The 16,951-nt window shown below is 35.6% G+C and overlaps 1 long non-coding RNA gene and 1 pseudogene across 3 annotated transcripts; one reads left to right on the top strand and one right to left on the bottom strand.

The window, feature by feature from the left end:
• Nucleotides 1-1,171: 1,171 nt before the first annotated feature.
• LOC139197864 (uncharacterized) lies at nt 1,172-6,845 on the bottom strand. Of its 3 annotated transcripts, XR_011583238.1 has the most exons (5): nt 6,277-6,845; nt 5,521-5,579; nt 4,580-4,649; nt 2,453-2,712; nt 1,172-1,256 (listed from the first exon to the last, which is right to left on the bottom strand). It is a non-coding gene; the product is annotated as an uncharacterized lncRNA (long non-coding RNA). The 3 variants fall into 3 exon arrangements; XR_011583237.1 differs by lacking the exon at nt 1,172-1,256 and having other exon boundaries at nt 2,298-2,712; XR_011583239.1 differs by lacking the exons at nt 1,172-1,256; nt 5,521-5,579 and having other exon boundaries at nt 2,298-2,712.
• A 1,259-nt stretch (nt 6,846-8,104) lies between these two features.
• Nucleotides 8,105-8,838, top strand: LOC139197631 (large ribosomal subunit protein uL6-like; annotated as a pseudogene).
• Nucleotides 8,839-16,951: the final 8,113 nt, after the last annotated feature.

Raw genomic sequence — 16,951 nt, forward strand, 5'->3', positions numbered from 1 at the left:
GCAACCTTCCCCCCGAAATCTCCAGCGGGCTGTCGAAATAAACGTCGCGGCGACTGCGACAAGGCCAAAAGTGGGAAGATGAATCCCAGCGAATGCTCTGCACGTCATCTTCTGGCGGTGTTGGCGACTCCACCTCCGTCGCGAACGCTCTGCACGCTAAACTCGCCAGTTCGACCCGAGAACCGGCGATCTGCACAGGAGTTTTGGGTAAAAGTTTTAACGGCACATCTTTTTTTTTTTTGGGTTTCCAGATGCCCACCCTCGACGGCGGCGTAGAAATTGTGGAAGGAGTGGTACCCGGCTGCTATGCTTGTTTTAAGATGTGGGGGGGGGGTGTGATATCCAGATACTCAATTTTACTTCTCACATATCTTCTAATTTTTGACCGTCGGATTGGATTAATTGAAGAAATTCAACGGACAAAAATTAACAAGGATGTGTGAGAAGTAATTTGGGGTGTATGGATAGCACACCCCCTTTAAGATTTGCCGGAGAAGACGAGTGGGCCCCTTTGTATTTATTTTTGTACTTATTTTTTATAATTTATTTTTATTTTATTTTTCACGTCATTACTTAACAGATGATTTAACGGAAATATGATATTGAAATGAAATGATAATAAATATATGAAATTGAAATGTTTTAAAAATATTCGATGAGATTGTAATTGCATGCAAATTTCAGAAGATAAAATGTAACTTATCCAATAAAAAATTACATGATAGTTTATGCGTACTTATTACATAAAATCATGTGTCAAGTACTATTGACAAATGTTAATTAACACATTAACCATCTTATCATAGGATAAGGATTGTCTGCCCTCCACTTCCGGTACTCTTTCCGTGTTCTCCTGTTTTGTGTGGTCACGGTTAAGCCACATCAATATTTTATATTGTTTTTTTTATAGATATAATAAGACAAAAATGAATAGTAGTATAAAATGTTGACGTGACTTAACCGTGATCACACAAACAGGAGGGCACGGAAAGGACACCGGAAGTGAAGAGCAGATAATCATTATCCCTTATCATATCATAAGTAACATGGTCCCTCTAGCCGAAATTAATCCTAAATGCAACATAAGTGACCATAAAGAAATTAAACTAATTACCAGTAATGTATATTCTTATAAAAATGCAGCAAAACAAATTAGGCTACATATAAATTAATCACGTTCTCCACCCGAACTGGCTATGCAATCAAACAATTAGTCATTAGTTTAACTAACCAATTTAAACTTTCATTTCTATTAACTAAAAGGGTAAATTACATAAAACTGCTTTAGTTATTGGGTCATTAACAGTTTCATATCTCATTTTTAAAAAGTTTCAATATCATACCTTATCTTTGAATTTGTTACAATGTCATACCTTCCGTTAGTTGTCTGTTAATTCCTTTGTTAAAAGCTGACGTGGCTTAAAGCATGGCCACTTTCTATTAAAAAATTATTAAAATAATAATTTACCCTTAAAAAAAAAAAAATCCCCAAACACCCTTTTTCCCCGACCCAAATCCAAAACCCAAAACCCAAAACCCAAATCCCTTCCCCTTCCTGCAACCCCCGACCCCTTCCCCACCCACGCCAACATCTCCCCCCCCCCTCCCCAGACCTGCCTCCTCCTTCTCTGCCGCCCACCCCTCTTCCAGAAATGGACCGACCCAGACGCACCCAGACGCCGTCGACAAAGAGGGGAGGAGAACGCCGTTAGTCGCTTCCATTTGCAGCAACACTCACCCAAGATACTATCTACACGAGATGAGGGTTCAATCTAAGGTAATCTCGAGGCTTACCATTGTCAAAAACAATGAGAACTTCGTCGTGGGAAGTCAGGTCCGAGACGGGGATCTTCGATTCGAGGCTTACCATTGTCGACAACAATGGCTGCAATGGGAAGGTGGGTTTTGTTCCTCCGGGGTCTGGGTTTTTTGTGGTGGTGGATTTCGTAGAAGAAGATCGTGGCGCTGTACGATCTGGTGATGCAGACGAAGCAGCTGGGGAGGCTTCCGTGGTGCAGTTTGCGGCGGGAGGAGTGGCGACGCCGGCGGACACGGCGCTGATGATGCAGCTGGGGTGCGACGGGGTGTTGAAGGAAGGTTGGGGGTAGACACGGGTGGATGGGGAAGAACCGAAGAAGGAGTTGCAGGGGACGACGGATGGAGAAGATGATGAAGGGGATGGGGTTTCGAGGAGGGGTGGGGTGATGGGATCTGGTTTTTTTTTGTTTTTTTTAATTTTTTAATATTTAGTTAATATTTAATTAATATTTTATTAATTTTTAATAGAAAGTGGGCTCCGTATCATGTCACGTCATCATTTAATAGAGGTATAGATAGACAACTGACTGCAACAAATTCGAAGATAATGTATGACATTGAAACGTTTTAAAGATGAGGTATGAAACTGTTAATGATCCAATAGTTAAGGTACTTTTATGTAATTTACCATAACTAAAAACACTACGTAGATCAACATTAAGTTTGCCCATTATGCTTAAAAAGCAAAAGCACTTTTCCTGCATTAAGAAGCAATTAATGCCAGCTTAAGAATGTTAACAAAAGCAATTTGTTTTTTGTAAGCTAAATTTTCTACTTACCAGTGATGTCAGTGGCCAATGAGTATAGTTTCGATCTGCAGTTTGGAACCTTTTTAGTCGAACAAGAAGATTAGAGTCCGGATATGCAGAATTTGGAGGCCCAAATTGATTGGATCTGATGATCAGTTTGATGATTTGCAATGCATATTAGTTGATGAAATGGTAAGGGAATCGTTCAATTATACTATCTCCATTAAGTTATAATATATCATTCGCGTACAATTCAGTGCAACTTAAATAATGTCTCGGTGATGAAATTGGAATCTATATTTGTCTAATTTTTGAAGCTGTGTTGAAATTTAGAGGTTTATTTGACTGTCAATATATTGGATTCGAGCACATGTTCTACCATGGTTTTGCATTCAGTGTGTATCTCATCTGAAAAAAATGAGAGATGTGAGATTCATGAAACCGTTTTCGTTTGGGTAAACTTAGTTTTCATTTTTTGTGGTGTCTATAGGGAGATTGGTTTTTTATCTTAATTTTTGATTGGGATATTTTTGGCAATCAGTAGTTTCGGATTCGTTTATGTTTAGTGCTTTTGTGTAACTAAACTAGGGTTTATTAAACTCAATCACTTCCTTTTGTGCTCTTGCTTTGTTACGGTACAACTGATGATGGTTTGTTTCTTTGATTGTAAATTTCAAAAGAGCAACTTTTTATGGGGTCAGCTGCTGTGACTGTTTCTAAGATTCCGTGAATATTTGGTTTCTGGAATATGATTAATTTTCTTCTCCCTCCACGCTTGCTTTCTATGATGGACAATGTGCCCTTTTTTTCTTAGATAAATAGCCTTTTCACCATCTTGCATGCTTCGGCAACAAAGATTAATGAAACTGCACGTCTATTATAGAGAGAGATAGATGTATGGATACGTTGGAATTGGAGAGAGAGAGAGAGAGGGTGAGGGAGGGATGGGGTTGCTTTCCAAAGATTTGTTCGGAATTGTTTCTCAAGTTCTTTCTATTTGTTTGGGATTGTTTCCTTTTCACTGAATTATTTTGGTCTCTGCTACTAAAGTTTGATTTTTGCTATTAATTGCTGCTGAAATGTGACTTTTGCTATTAATTTTTGGGATACTTTGGATGCGGTCCCTAGTCCCTAACACTTTTTGACTAAAACCTTAATGGTATTCAAAGTTTGATCAAAGTCCCTTGACTTTGTACACCTCATTATATTACTATTAATATTTATAATTTTATAATTTTGACATTAATTGTTTGATATATTATGAGAATTATAATCCTATAAATTTAAAATTTCTTATTATAATATTATTAGAAACGGCTACAATAAAAAAATTCAAACATTTTGATTAAATAAATGGATAAAAACTATGTAACAATAAGAAATAATAAATGGCAAAAGAATGTATCCATAGTGTTAAAAAATTGGTTCATTTTACAAAAAAAAAAAATTGGTACATTTCACATGTAACAAAGTGGTACATTAATAAAGAAGAATAGGTGCATTATAAATAAATTAGGGTACAAATAAAAGATTAAAAAATTATGAGTACAAATGAAATTTTAAAAAATATGGGCGCAAAATGAAATTAATACATAGGTACAAATTAAAACTAAAGTGAAAATACTACAAATTTAAAAAAAAGGTTGCAAATTAAAAGTGGGAACAAACTAAAAATATAAATATATGATACAAAGTTTTGCAATAAAACATAAATATACCATATGTTAATTTTTCTATCATTGATTGATTATATAAATATACTAATTGTAACATTTTTAACACTCAAGGAATATGACACACCCCGATCCGGAATGTCCACTAGGACCCCGAATCGAGCTGTGTTGGCCGCCACCTGGAAGGTGACGAAACCATAAAGTGGTGATAAGGAAAAATGCGAATAATTTTAAACCTAAAGGTGCCTAATAACAGAGTGCACTGTGCATGGGTATGAACCCAAATCACACGTGATGTCAGAGCATATTCAAGTACAACAATATAGGTAGAAACCGTACCCACAAAAGTAGCCACCTTAACAGGGACATGCCACGAATCCTCGTCGATAAAGAACTTTGCTAATAGAACCTGGAGGGGCGCAAAACAGAAAACGTGAGTGGGCAAAAATAAAGCTTTTCAAAACATCTCATTTATTCAACATTTATAACCCCTCTCTTAAAAACCTGTATACTTTCCCAGAAAATAATATATAATCGTATATAAACATATATATATCATCAAAAGCTCAAATCACAATCCTTCAACGCTTTTCAGAAAGAATATGCCATGTCATGCCATATGCCAAAATATACTATGAATGCATCAATATAAATCAGGTGAAATAACAAATCAACCGGAGACCCTATAGTGGTCATGTACGGCTGATTCTATAGCTCAATATCCCATCCAGCCGGAGTCACCAACTGTGACCTGTACGGCCCTGCCGAAGTCACCAACTGTGACCTGTACGGCACTACACTGCACATAAGTCGGAATTACGTATAGTAGTCTGTACGACTAAGATGGTGAAATAATACGCTCTAGTGCTTCTCTCATCAATCATCTGCGCGCATAATCTAAGGTCACCCACCAGTCGGAACCCCTCTAATGGTCTGTACGACTGGCATGTCGGAACCACCTCTAATGGTCTGTACGACATCCACCTACTTGGATCCAAGGCGAGCGTGCGGTGTGGTGAATAATATAAGCACTATCACCTAGGGTGCAGGTTATGAGCTTTCAATGCCATTCACATAAATAAATCGTCTGAATAATATAAAAACTCACCTGTGTGTCCACAGCACCATTTCACATATATGCATCATATACCAAATCATATAATTCATATAATTTCTATGTATGGCATTTCAAAACTCATTTCATAACGCATTTCATTTAACTCGATTTCTGGGAAAATCAATAGTATATAGATATATATAGAAAACAAATGCCCACTCACCTAGGGTCCGCGCTACGACTCCCTAACATCAAAACCAAGGCGTCCCGAACGCTCGGCTCCTAAAACAGTTATCAAACCACGTCTCAGAACTCTTATCCATAGAATATGAAATTCACATAACACATAGCCACAAGGGCATTCAAGAATAATGCGAGACCCTTTGATCAAGGGTCAACCGTCGACTAAGTTCGACGGTAGGGTCATAACCCCACATAACTCAATTTGAAAGATCCACAACTCAGATTTCCGATCCGTCACTCCCCAACATACACATTAAACTTCTAGAACAATATACTAAAATTTCGTTACGATCCGACGGTTGGATATCCGCCAATTTCCAACACTAAGTGGCGGTTAACCTTTTATTTTATGAACTTACAAATCCAATTCGGGAAGATTCGTCCATAGAATTCCCGATCCGTAAGTTCCCACATTCTTCAAATATTATGTACTACTACATATCAAAGTTTGGTGAAGATCCGACGGTTGGATCTTCGATTCACCTTTTGGCCTAACCATGAATCGTATCGAATTTAAGTCCAAATGATCAACCAACGACAAACCACTATCAAAACTGAATTCAGGATATCAAACATAGCCTAAAAATAACATTGATGGTCCACTGGCCATGCGCCGCCGCATGCGCCGCCGTGGGTGGCGGTCGGCCGCCCCGGCTCGCCGGAAAATTCAACTATTTCAAAAAATTACCAAAATTTACAGAAATGAAGATATCAATGAGTAGAGAAACTTTCATACCTGTGGCCAAGGCCAATTCGGTCGGAAAGGCCTCCAATTTCAACAAAACCCGTCGAAAACCCTAGGTTTTGGGTGTGCTCAATCCGTCCTCAAATCAACTTCGCCATCCCAACCATTTCTTGGGATTTGTTCTAGGCCTCAAGAGGATGCCATGGGTGGTGGCAATTGAAAGAAATTGCTTCGGGATTGGGTGATTCGAAACTAAGACCGTTGCACCCTTCCTCGCGGGTTCCTCCATTTTCAAGACCAAATCTCTCCAAATTTGAGATGAAATGGATAGAGGGAAGGTCGTGGAGAAGTTCCTAAGTAATTTCTTGCAGCAATTCGACGGAAAAATGGGTGAAAATCGTTGAAATTGCACACGGGTGTCGACCGGGTTGAACACGGGTTGCGAGTTCCCTCAACCCGTTTCTCCTCCGTTCCTCCGCTTCTCACCCTCTCTCCTTTCCTCCCTTCCCTGTTCCGATTGGTCAATCTCTCTCTCTCTCTCTCCTCCCAATTCGGCTAGCTCCCTCCTTTCTCTCCCGGAGCTACTGCATCTCTCCCTCTGGTTGGGCAGCTTGCCCAACCTCTTCTTCTTCCTCTTCTTTTTCCTTCTTTCCTTTCCATCCGCACCATCCATTTCTTCTTCTTTAAATCTAGGCCATCCAAATAGCACACCAGATTTTATAAAGGAAGAATCCATATTTTCTGAAATTAATAAATTGATCAAATTTCAAACTTTAATAACTTCTTCGCTATAGCTCCAAATCACGAACCGCTTACGCCCACGCGTCTGTAGCGACGAGTACTACAAGAATATGCCAAGAAATCAAGTCTTACATGTCATGACAAGCGATTAACACAAATCAAGACATATGCCTCAAAGGGCCTTTTCGAAATTCCACGTAATACAATTATAAAAATCATAATTTTTCGGGACGGGCTGTCACAGAATATATTTAAAAACAAAAAATATTTTATTATTGAAATAATTAATAATGTTATTAATACCCAATAATCTCGATAAAAAATTAAAAAGAAATAAGGTTTTAATCAATAGAGTAATAAAATGAGGACTAGAACCTAATTTCTCCTTAAACTTTTTACCTTTCTTGTTAATGCTGCTTTTGGATTCCATTCGAATCAAATAATGTAGTTAATCTTGATATGAATTCTCTCTGCAACAATAATTAAGGACTTTTAGTTTAAATTATCACTAATTTGTTCTTGATTTGGCATTGAATCTGGGTCTGGGTCTTCCAATTCCAGCGAGTTGTTTCCGTACAAATGTTGGTGCACCGTGTACTGTGCCGTCAACCACAATCCTCTCTGTTTTATCTCCAACATTCCAGATATTTAAGGTAAGCAATTTCATATTTAATAAACCAAATTAGGGATCACGAGCTTTTGATTAGGTTTCAAATTATGATTTACAAATTGGAGATTTGGAGATTAATTTTTATTAGGGTTTTAATTTTGAGAAATGAATAGGTAGGTAGGAGATAAATTTGAATGCATCAAAATTTGTGATTTGGGATTGTTGATGTGTGTTTTTTTTTGTTATTCTGTTAAAAAGTCAGAGAAAATATAAAGGAAAACCAATGATAAAGGCTTGAAAACTTTGAATGTTAACAAAAAACTATGTAATAACTTTATTTAATGGTTAGGACAAAACTCAATATTAAACTAGTCCAATTAAAATGGCTCAAACTATAAATTTCCGATTTTGCCCCGACGACAAGTCTTTGTTCGTTTATCCTCTCTTCCTTTTTTCTTTGCTATTCCCTGCCTCCATAACCTCAAATTCCTCGTCTCCTTTCATCACCAACCGGACCTGCAAAGCGAGAGAGAGAGAAAAAAACAACCAGAGAAGCGAAGATGATGACCATCCTTTCCTCTGAGACCAAGGACATCCCCGACGGTGTCAAGATCAAGGTCCACGCCAAGATCATCGAGGTCCTCATGGGAATAAGACCAAAAAGCTGAAGCTGAAGGTCAAGGCCTGGTTCGCCTCCCTTAAAATCAGCCCTGCCATTTGCACCGCTCTCTCCCACATCGAAAATCTCATCACCGACATCACCAAGGGGTATCGCTACAAGATGCGTTTGTGTATGCTAATTTTTCCATCAATGCCTCCATCACTAATGAGGCCAAGTCGATCGACACACGTAACTTTTTGAAAGAAGGTGAGTAAGGTGGATATGATGATGTTTCTATCACCCAATGTGAAAAGGTCAAGGATAACCCCATCTTGGATGGAAATGAATTTTTTCTCAATCTTGTGCCCTGATCAACCAGAAATGCCATCTTGTGTATTAGGAAGTTTCTTGATGGTATCTATGTGAGTAAGAGGGGAACCATTGTTGCAGAGGAATGAAGGGTGTTTGTTTTTGTGTTCTTTCTGAATGTAGTTTAATTTCTTCATGGGATTGGCTAGTTATTCCTTTTGTTGAAGAGTTCATGTGGAAGAAAATATATCAAGGGGCAGATGCGAGCTGCGGGTTCTGTTGAATGTTTGATTGTTTTGCTGTTTTTGGTAAGAAATTAGAGAGAAAAATATTAAATATCTGTCATGGTTGATATATTTGATTCATTTCATAGAGGAGTAATGGAGGAACTGATGGATTTAAGTACTTGAGGGAAAGCTTCCCTTTTGAAATCACTAAGCTACTGCATTACGTTGCAAGTATTGGTGAGCATTCTTTTGTTACTTCTAGGTACAAGGAAGCATTGATTGGAATGGAAGGCAGATTTAAGGCAAAGTTGTATTGATTTGGAAAATAAGCCATTAGAATGCTAAAATAAAAATGAGAGTTTGGTTCGTTTAATTTTTTTGTTTGTTTGTAATATCTCATGTTCTCATGGATTTGCTTTGTGATGTAGTTTATAAACCTTTGATGATGGCTGGCCATTATATTTGTGCATTTGGGGTGTTGTGTCGTGAGTTTGTGAATGAAAATAATAAATTTGTAAATGAAAATTTATGTGGTGTATTTGGAGGTATTTTGAAATTATGTTTTTGTTTCATGCATAACAAAAATAGTCGTTGTTTAGTTTAAGAAATAATGATATTACTCGTGTTCAGTTCTATAAATAGTTAATGGTCAATTTTAGAAATAGTTAATGTTCAATTTTAGAAATAGTTAGTGTTCAATTTCAGCAATAGTATTCGTGTTTAGTTTCATAAATAGTACTCGTGTTCAGTTTCATAAATAGTTATCGTGTTCACTTTCATAAATAGTACTTGTGTTCAGTTTCATAAATAGTGATAATACCCATTTTCAGTTTAAGAAATAGTTAGTATTAAGTTTAAGAAATAGTGATAATAACAGTGTTCAGTTTAAGAAATAGTGACAATACACATGTTCAATTATAGAAATAGTGTTTAGTTTAAAAATTAGTGATGACATCAGTACTCAATTTAAGAAATAGTGATAGTATCTTTGTTTAATTCGAAAAATAGTTAGTATTTAGTTTAAGAAATAATGATAGTACAAGTTTTCAATTTAATAAATAGTCAGTTTTCAGTTCTAGAAATAGTCAGTGTTTAATTTAAGAAATAGTGACAGTACCTGTGTTCAATTCTAAAAATAGTCAGTATTCAACTTATGAAATAATCAGTATTCAGTTTAAGAAATAGTAATAATATTAGTCTTAAGTTTAAGAAATAGTGATAATACCCGTGTTTAATATACAAAATAGTGAGTATTCAGTTTAAGAAATAATGATAATACCCGTGTTCAGTTTACGAAATAGTGAATGTTCAGTTTAAGAAATAGTGATAGTACCAGTACTCAGTTTAAGAAATAGTGAGCGTTCAGTTTAAGAAATAATGATAATGCCAGTGTTCAGTTTAAGAAATAATGATAGTACTAGTGTTATATTTAAGAAATAGTATCGGTACCCCTATCTAATTCGAGAAATAGTTAGTGTTCAATGTTTATAATTAATAATTTTGTTTACTTGGGGAAATATTGTAGCTATTTGATTTTTCTTTTTTTACTTGAAGATGTAAAGTATCAAATTGTTTGTATGATATCAATGCATTTTTTGTTGATTTGTTTTTAGGTTGTTGCTGGGACAGAACAAAGCCACGAACAACATTGCCGGTAAAGGCAGATAATAAAAAGAAGGTGGTGATGTTGAAAACACCTGAGCTGGTACCAGAGCTTTACGAGCAAATCTACAAGACCATTGTTTTATCCGTCAAGAGTCGAGACCCCACTGGCAAATCTACAAAGACTCACAAACTGAAAATGAAATTGGGATAATTTCCAATGGAGTGGTTCCTGCATTCTAGGAAAATGGGTTTTAAGTGGTAAGAAAAATTAAGAGTGGAAATTGATCAACAAAAGAATCTAAACCGCCTAATTACAAAAAAGTAATAAACTAATAAAATAATAACAATAATATATATATAATAAAAGAAATTAGGGAAGCAATTGCTCCCATTTTCTTTAAACGTGCAAAATGGTTTGAGGAGGTGGCCACTCTCCTTCACCCACGTTGAGTTTTACCTCCCTTTCAGGAAGAAGGGGGACGACAAGAAGAAAACAAGAAAGAAAAAAAAAAGCAAAACCTGAAGAGAGAACGAACGGCCGCTTCAGTTTTCACATCCTAATGCCACAAAATGCTAATTTTAAATTCTAGGTTATGGGTAAGCATTAGTATTTGGAGGCACAAATTCTTTTCAGCTACTGGACCAAGTTCAAAATCTTTTTTCGTGTAGTTTACATTAGGCTATTCAAGCCCTATTTTAAATGTATGATTGGTTTATGTGAAATGAATGAAAAGAGAGTTAGAATACCTTGTGAGATGACCAATTCGAGAACCCATTTTAAATAAAACGTATCAAAAGTGTTGAGCGGAGAGCGAAGAGATTCTTTGCATGGAAAACAGATTTCACTTTGTTTTCTTTGCATGGAAAACAGATTTCACTCTGAACAAGCATTAATAAATAGAACGATTTCGATCAATAATTTTGTTCGGTCAAGATTCAAACTCCCATTGTAGATCAAACTATAACTCAAACTCTCATTGCAGATCAAACTATAAGTCAAACTCCCATTGCAGAGCAAACTATGAGTCAAACCCCCATTTCGGAACAAACTGGGAACAAGGAGGCGCAATAGGGTATGGCTATTTCCAGGGCATCGTTCATTTTGAGATTCTGGTAACATCTATATAAGCTAGCTTATTTTTAGACCATTGTTTAGGTGTACATAATTGTTTAATGGCTTTTTACCTTTCCATTTTGTCAGCTATAGATGTTCTAAAAGATACACATACCCCTCCACGGAGAATCAAGTTCATTAGTTTACATTATATATCATTTTTGTGATGTAAGAAACCACAACCCTCTAAAAGCAGTGAAGTTGTATTTTAAAGTCAGGTTGGTAGGACAAGTTGCTATATATATTTTAAAAAAGTTTTCAACTTCGAATTTTGTGATGTGTACTTGCAGAGCAAGGAGAATGTGACCCCGATTAGCTCCAAGCTTGCGGTAAACTTTTCTTTTTGTTCAGGGTTATGAGAATTCTTACAAAAAGAACTAGAACTACTCAGGTTTTAATTTTCGGTTTAAAGCTGTTTTTAATTTGGTCCGCCATGTTATGTTTGTTAATAGGAACCCAGAAGAGTCTTGAATTCAGTTTCCAAACTCTGAATGAAAATGGAACTTGGTGCTATTAAGCTATCGTCCTCAACCCTTAGAATTTAGGTAGCCCCATGACTTTTACATTGATGCTTTGTTTTATGTACTAATTATTGTTCTATGAATTGTATTCTTCAGTTAAATAATGATTCATCCTCCTTTTCCTATCTCCTTGGTTTTTTCGTTTAGATTTTTCTGTTTGCGTATTATAATTTTTTTGGGTTTTGGTTACTGTGCACTTATCAGGTAAGTCAATTCTTATGTGAGTTGTACATCCACATTCCTTACAATTTCCATCTCAGTATATGCAATCTTTTGCTGATCAATTCAATTCTCATCTTGAAGCTCTTCCTTCCAATTATGCAATCTTTTGCCCTCTTTGCATCTCAGTATACGTGTACTATGGAACCATTCTTCATTGCATGTATTAATAATTTATAATACATGAACATATTATAGTAAATAAGTTTAATCCCTGATTTTATTATTTAACTGGGATGTAGATTTCATAATTGAAATTATGTTAAATGTGAAACGCTAGTGATTACACTTCACTCAATTATATCAATCCTCTTAAATATGTAGATGTAAGTCCGTTATTAGTGCCATTAAGGGTTGATTAATCCTCATATGCGTAGCAATAATTATTAGTGCCATGTAGTGTTAGTACTTACATAAATGCATTTTTAAACGAATGTTAGTATATTCTTAGGTATGTTAACAACACTACTCTCCAGTTTAGCCAGGTACCTACTTTGGTTTTTTCGTTCCCTCATCATATGCTTTTGCACAATTAGGTATTTAAATTTTCCAGAATATATGTATGTATTCGTAACTATGAGCTAAATAGTAATGGGTGAATAATGAATGTTCTACTAAGTAGCATGTTATTACCAATCTTGGTAGATTTACAAAGCATATGAGAGAATTCGTATGAATTTTGCACTGGTGGCTGAAGAAAAATCAATAAGCTAAATTACTCATTTAACCATTTACATGCATTTGATCATAGATATTGAGAAACCTTAGAGTTAATCATCTGTAACAATAAATGTTAATTATTCAAGCTTGACTTCTTGGCAATGGCTTCTTTCGTTAACCTCTACAACTACGTCTCTCTTCACTTTCCCACTTCCTCCGGTCTCTCTTTCTCTTTCTAATCTCTACTGAGTTTCTTTCAATCTGTCAATTTATATAATTTATTCTTTGATGTGATATTTGGTGCGTTTGATTTGGTTTTGTGAATGTCTTCCTGACCTTTCCGCTTTGGATTCAAATAATAAGTTCAATGGTTGTATGTATACATAACAGAATACTGATTAGCGAACAAGGCAATTCAAAGCTTGAAAATTTGTATATTATGCTAAGCTGACTTCCTTTTTCCCCGCTTTTTCGACTTTGAGGAATTGTAGTATTTTAGCCCAACTTGCTAAAATTTTTGTTTATTTTTAAACGAATTTTGTATGAATTTACTTGGAAATGTTATATGAATTTGGTATAAACTTGAATAGAACTTATATCTGCAGGTTGAATGTGTCATTTGCCAACTATTTTTTGGTATAAGAAAAAGATTACATTATATACACACAATGCAATATGCGGTTTATATACGTGTTATATTAATACATATAATGTTACATGTTAAACAGAGCAATAGATGCCAAGTCAAAAGTGAGAATGGGAACGAAGAATCCATGCCAAAATCTCGCATTTGTTCAGAGTGGTCTTGATGAAACATGGAATCCATATCACCAAGTGTACTAATTCAAGGTTCATTGTTAAAATTCTTAAATTAAAATTAATCTTGTCTTGACTCCATTGCTTCATGCCTTTCTTAACTTCACATGCATAGTTGATAAAGAGCTTCAGGAGGGTCATTACTAAACATCTACAAATTTGTTATGCCTCAGGCTTCCAGTTCTCAAACTACAGGTAACTACGGATTAGTAGATGTTTAATAATGACCCTTCTGAAATGATGGATATATTGTCGATATTATTGATCAATTGAGTACGCATGAGAACTGTAAGTAATCATTGCCATAAAAAGTAGAAGTGATGACTCACACTAGGATCAGTGATCTCATCAGCAGCTTTATTTTTATCTAAGATCGAATTTGATACCTGTAGGTGTATATAGGTTAAATCAATTGTTAAGATGGCAATTTAATCACTTTTCAACGTCCGATATCTCCATCTCCCTGTTCTGGATTTTTACTTACTTGAAATGAATAGATTCTACGTGTTCCATTTATCAAAATGAGCAGTGGATGGTGCTAACTCATTTTTCTTACATTCACAGCAATATGGGCACTTTTCTTGGCAATGTAGTGCTTAGCTGAAAATTAGTAGGTGATTTAGTTGTATTGAATTTGTTCGATTAACCACTGGTCCATTTATAGTTCATTTAATCTTTTGAATTAGTAAGCTACTATGTTGCGTCCTTTACATTTCTTGGTATGCTATTGATATGGAAAACATCATCTATCTGTTCTATTTATTGCATGACATAAGAATCAAAGTAGACTTGGCATCCCTTTTGTGGCCTTTTTTGTGTTAGCAGATGCCATCAAATATGCAAAATCATATCGGCTACAAAGTGCAATGAATGCTATAGGTTACTAAGTTTCGCCATATGCCTTCATTGTGTCATTGATCTCTCTGCAACAAGTAAGCATTATAATTTCATTTTGTGGAATGATATTGACTTATGGAATAATATAGGGTTGTGTCATGCATGAAAACTATGAATCCATTTCATCATGCATATTTTTAGTTAAACTACTATGTTTTTGTTCAGTTGACTGCAACTCACGCCGCAATTTGCTTCACAAACCTCTACGGCTAGCTTCCATATAGTATGTTGCAAGTTTGAGGATATCTCTGCATCTTAATTTCTGCTCTCTCTGGTTGCTTCAAGTTTGTAATTTTACGTGCTACACTGCCACTTGATTTGATGATAAAAATGTAAAACAAAATCTGTCAATGATTTGCAAATTTGTGTTCGATTTTTGATGTTTTTCCAGTGAAGGGCATATGTTGCACACAAGCATGTAAATGGTACAAATTATTTGGTTTTGGATAGTAAGCTTTGAGTTTTACAAGAAAAATCAAGATAATGTCACTCATCTATCCCTCTGTTCATTCAGGATTATGTTTAATTTATTCAGGTTAAATGTGTCATATTTATGCAGTTAAGGCTGGTGCATTCAAGGTCCCGCAGCAAAGCACGAGCATATTTTCTAGTAATTTCTAAAAAGAGATAGAGACGGGTGCAACGGGGACAAGTGCATTGCATTGCTTTAACTTGCGTTCTTGACTAATTGATTTATGAGTTAATTTTTGAAGTAAGTCTTTAACTTTTGAGATGGCGTGAAATTATAAGTTAGACAAATGAGCAGCACCATACAAGATACCAAAAAAAAAAAAAAAGGAAAAGAAAAAAAGAGTGAATTTTTGCATAGACACACATATAGTTGATCTCATGAGTTCCTTTGTAAGGGTTTATGATATTTGTATTGACACTTTTATAAGGTGTTATCATATTTATATGGCCAATTGCAAGACTTATCAAATTTGCATTTGGATATTTCTAAATGTGTTGGACCTTCATGCTTGAAATCTTGAGTAAAATATGTGTAATTTGCATTAGAATACAAAATTAAACAAAAAAAAACAAAAAAATTGTTAATGGGTTGACCCATTAGCTTAACAAGTTAGGTGTGAGTGATATGTTAGCTTAATGAATCGGGTGAAACCCGATCCAAATCCAGTAAACCCGAACCACTTATAGGTCTAGACCCAAACCACCAGATAGTGAAGGGGATGAAAGTTTCGGACTTTCAGCAGCAAATTAAGGCACTAGAGTATCTGTTTCAATTCTTACATTGACTTGGAGAGTGATGGATTTGAAGCCAGTAATTTTTATTCGATACCCAATTTCTTCATCATTAGGACTTTCAAACTCCTAAAAATATATTAAGTCAAGACTCATTAACTGAAGAGTGCAACTACTTTTCACATGTTGGATTTAGATGGGTATTGCAATTTGAAAATTCAACCTGTGCTTTGGTTTAGGTCTATGTTGGATTTTTCAAACTGCAAGTCCTTTTGTCATTAGAAAAGAAATATGTCATTAACTCAAGAGAAAGCAAGGAAGAGAGAATTAATACTTCAACTTGGAGTTGCCACTTAATACTACGATCTAGTGGTATTCCTCTTCACTTGTAAGTGAGAGGTCTTAGGTTCGATTCTCACCAAAAGCGAATTTGAACCATATTGTTGCTACCTCATTGTGAGGCTTAGCCCACTCCCAACCCCTAGTATAGATAATATTGATTGTTCAAAAAGAAAAAAAAAAACTTCGACTTGGAGTTGAGGCCCTAACCATGGGGAAACCTCCTCCAACTACATATGTCTCTAGGAAGTGACATTGATTCTTGTTGATACAATTTGTGGAGTCGACGTGCAGCTCAACATCCCTAGAAGTTCAAGCAGAGGACTACAACTACTCAAATCTCCCCTACTCGTGGCATGGAAAAATCAAAGGCATTAAAGATAAGATTAATTACCAAATCCTATCTTTAATACAATCCTAATTAAAGATCAACCATATCAAGTAAGGAATCCCTATCACAATCAATTAGGGATATTCTCATCATCATTCCAAGATATTATCTCCCAATTAATATCTTGGAAATATCATTTCCTTACACACTCTACAGATGAAATAACTTGGCTAACATGAAGTTGCCATGTGTAGGACAAAACCCTATACCATGATCGGCTACTACCTCTTATAAATACCCTCATCACCTCCAAATTTCGCTAAGCTTTTGCTACTCATACAAGCTCTAAACACTTGCTCTTTTTAGAGAAACTAACTTAAGCATCGGAGATCATTGACCGAACCCCCCTCCCCATTTCGTGGGTGCGTAAGGCTTAGGTCTTTGATCAAAGATGTTGATTGTTTTGTAATTAAAAATTCGTCAAAACAGAATTCATCAAATTTCTGCTACCACACAATTCTTCCACACTTAAA

The sequence above is a fragment of the Malus domestica genome, chromosome 07 (genome assembly GCF_042453785.1).
Source record: "Malus domestica chromosome 07, GDT2T_hap1".
NCBI classification, from domain to species: domain Eukaryota; kingdom Viridiplantae; phylum Streptophyta; class Magnoliopsida; order Rosales; family Rosaceae; genus Malus; species Malus domestica.